This window comes from Propithecus coquereli, unplaced genomic scaffold (genome assembly GCF_000956105.1).
Source record: "Propithecus coquereli isolate 6110/MARCELLA unplaced genomic scaffold, Pcoq_1.0 Scaffold756, whole genome shotgun sequence".
NCBI classification, from domain to species: Eukaryota; Metazoa; Chordata; class Mammalia; order Primates; family Indriidae; genus Propithecus; species Propithecus coquereli.
In genome coordinates this window covers 1131909-1135731 of record NW_012153685.1, presented here as the reverse complement: position 1 = coordinate 1135731, position 3823 = coordinate 1131909, and the positions used below count along the sequence as shown (strand labels likewise).

The following is a 3823-nucleotide window of genomic DNA, read 5'->3' as shown; positions in this document are numbered from 1 at the left end:
TTTGTCTCAACAGGAGGGAAAGGAGAGCGGGTAGGTGCGGATGTCTCTCATTTGCTCTTATGTTTTTCTCAGTGAAATGAAGCATGAAGTTATCAGCTGAAGATGGGGAGGGGGAGAGGAGATATTGGAAGAGGTCTTAGAGTTATTGAGGAGAGAGGAATAGGTGTAAAATACTATCTTGAAAAGGCAGAAGCAGATTTACCATGGGAACATTGCATGGTTGCTGGGCAGTTTCGCATGGTTGTGAGTCTTTCTCCTGCTTTGTCTGCCTGCTCAGCGCAGGTGTGGAGTTGGAAGGATCCTGGCTAACTCATAGAAGCAGCAGGGAGGCCGGAAAAGCAGGTGTGGGACATAGGCAGTAACCAGTGGAGGTTGAGCAGAATAAGCACTCAGGCCAGGGTGTGGCCACAGCCACTGATGTACAACGCTGCTGCCACCATATACGGCCACCACTCAACACTGTCACCACTGGATACTACAATCCTGGACATGGGTTCCAGGGCTACACAACTGTCATAGCTGCTGAAGGACTAATCTCCCTGAACCTTTGTCTTTGTATCACTTGCTCATGGTTTAAAGTATTGGGTGGGGCTGGACATCCACTAGCCCAAACAGAGCCTTTACATAAATCAGACAAAGACATCCCTTCCTCCAGACAATTAACTCTCATCTGCCAGAATATTGTTATAATAAATATACAAATCATGAATGACTATGCTGTGCATGGCACGCTTTGGAGTTGAGCAGTATGAAAACAAACAGACAGCATGATCTTCGTGAGATTCCGCCATGGTGTACCGTGGCCAGGGCCAGAAAGTGCAGAAGGTGACGGTGCAGCCCATAAGCCTCATCTTCAGATACTTACAAAGTACATGACGTGGTGTTTGAGCTTTGGTATTTTGTTGGTAGTGATTTTGGCCAGAACATTGGAACCTTTCTCCTTTGTACCCTCTAAGATGAAACATTGGAAGAAAAACCCAATCAACTTAAACCATGTGAAAAGAGATCCCGGATTCAGGTGTGGCTCTATGAGCAAGTGAACATGCGGATAGACGGCTGTGTCATTGGTTTTGATGAGTATGTGAACCTCATATTAGACAATGCAGAAGAGATTCATTCTAAAACAAAGTCAAGAAAACAACTGGATTGGATCGTGCTAAAAGGAGATGATATTACTCTGCTACAAAGTATCTCCAACTAGACATGATCAATGAAGTGAGAAATTGTTGAGATGGCAGTACAGTTTGTTTAGGTGTACTTTGTTGGGAGTATAGTTCTAAAACATTTGTTCATATTGTTTTGACTAACCTTATTTCAAAATGACAATAAATGCTGTGGGATTGTTTTTATTAAAAAAAAAATACACAAAACAAAACAAGCAGAGCAGCAGCCCTGGCCTTGTATGTGCTTTTAATGTTATTGACAAGGTGTGGAAAGAATGAGAATCACCCACATTTGGCCTCTCTGGATCTGCACAAAGGATGTTCCCCCAAACTGGAAACTTTCTGATCCCGGTAGGCAATCAAATAATGCCTGATATGATTTCATATTTGAAGATCCTCTCTTAGATAAATCTCTTTAACTAGGCAAACCTAGGGCACAGCCCTACCCAATGCATTGAGGGAGGCATGAACTAGTAGAGTAGTTAAAATAGAAATGCCTCAGACTGAGATGTTAAGCCTTCTGTCTAGTAATGCGAGTTGAACAATCTGATGTTGGAAAGCTTTTCTTTCTTCTTGGGAGATATGGGTGTCTTTGTGACCTAGATTTGTTCAGAGAGGACTGGGCCATGCCAGAAGGGATGGATACACTTGATCTTTCCTTTCTCTTACTCTAGAGAAATGACTATGAAAAGTGCCAAGACTGGGCTGAGCATAGTGTTACCAGGGCTGTAGTAGTAATGTTTCTCATTGGTCTTGTTTAAGACAGAATAAACCCACATTTTGGAAACTATTGACAAGTATGGTGATTGTTTTTGGGAGCAATAGGGGCAAACTGCCCTTGTTCCTGAAGAGATGATATTTCCACTGTCAGTCCTGGGAAATGAGATGGGGAGGGAGGACCTCCTATCATTCTCCTGCCTGAAACTGGGGTAGGGCTAGGTCCTTGGGTAGAGAAAGGCCTGGAAATACCTACGGGGAGGTAGAGCTCCCCCACACTCCCTAATCTCACCAAATGAAAGCCTGCGGGGAAATAGGCAGGGATCTGAAGTCAGATACAGGCCAGGGGACCTTGAGAGCGTCCCTGTGTAACGGCAGATGAAGTGACTTGCACCATCACTTGGTCTCTCGGAGTCCTGGTGGACCTGTCAGATGTTATAAGTCTGCTCTCAGCAGGGCACTGGATGATTGGGGCTGGGTCCACACTTGAGTCGGAGTTGGAGTGACAAAAGCCAATTAAAAAATGACAAGAAGTAACCAGGAGGATGACTGACAGAAGGGTTGTGGCAACCAGAACAGGTTCACGGAACCTGGTAGCCTTTCTTGGGAATGCCCAGAAATTACTCGACGAAAGGAAGTCTGAAGAATATGGGATTTTCCAAGATCCATGGGATGTGGGCTTGGGTTATTTGTATTAGAGTTTTAGAGAGAAATGCCATTTTGAAGGTAGAGAGCTTGGGGACATAGGGGTGGCTCATCTATTAAATACACACACTTTCATTGAGTTTCCACTATGTGACAGGCACCTTTCTGAGCACCTGAGGTAGACGCATGAATGAGATGCTGTTCCTCTCCTCCCCTAACTCTGGCGAGGGAACTAGACGAGTAACACACCAATCACGGTTCACTGTGGCATGTTTTATAAGAATCACCTAGCGTGGGATCTCAGACGGTCTTGTCACGGCAAGGGAGGTTAGGTCTCCACATTGATGCCATAACCAACAGAAGAGCCAGTTCTCTTCATCGTCCCAGAGTGGATTCTCCAGAGCATCACCTGGGCCGTGGTGCGATGCAGCCACATTAGCATTCTGGCCGCACGCAGAGTGTCCCTTCCTCGGCTGTGATGTGTGCTGTCTGCGGCTTTGGCATCGCAGTCGCAGATGCCGGGAGGGCATCGGCTAGGGTGGAAGGGGACTTTCTGTCCCCAGCTGTGGGTGTAGAGCAGACTGGAAACCTCCCTTGCCTTCTGGAGGTCTCAGGGACGAGGACGGGAGCTCAGTATCAGGGCAGGGAACGCTGAGGCCTGCGGGGGTCCTGCAGAGGCACCTTCCCAGCTGAGGAAAGGCAGTTGTCGCCGACTGGAGCCTGCGGCGCAGTGAGTGCCCTCCACACCGCCACACTCGCTCCTCAGCGCGCCGCGACTCCGCGCGGTAGGCCAGGAAATGGAAGACCAGAGCGTTTGACCAAATTTTCCAAGGTCACGGCATGAGTAATTAAAACAGAATCAGAATTAAACTTTCATCTTTCTGACCCAGAGCCTTAAGGCAGTGGTTCTCAACCAGGGGCGATTTTGCCTGCAGGGAACACTTGACAATGTCTGGAGACATTCTTTGTGGTCACGATGGGGAGGGTGCTGACCTACAGTGGGTAGAATCCAAGGATGCTGCCAAACGGCCTACATTGTCCAGGGCGTCCCTCTGTTATGGATTGAATTGTGGGCCCCCCCACAAAAAATATGTGGCAGTCCTAAGTCTCAGTACCTCGGAGGTGACCTCATTTGGAAATAGGGTCCTTGAAGGTGTGATTAGTTAAGATAATGTCATGCAGGAGTAAGCAGGCCCCTAATCCAATACAACATCCTTATATTGTTGGTGACGTGATATAAGACGGTGGAGTGCAGACACAGAGATGTGGGAGAACCACGCGACGGTGGGAGCAGAGAC

At 47.4% G+C, this 3823-nt stretch overlaps 1 pseudogene; it reads left to right on the top strand.

Annotated features, from left to right (window-relative positions):
• The first annotated feature begins 789 nt into the window (after nucleotides 1-789).
• LOC105824660 lies at nucleotides 790-1201 on the top strand (annotated as a pseudogene).
• Nucleotides 1202-3823: the final 2622 nt, after the last annotated feature.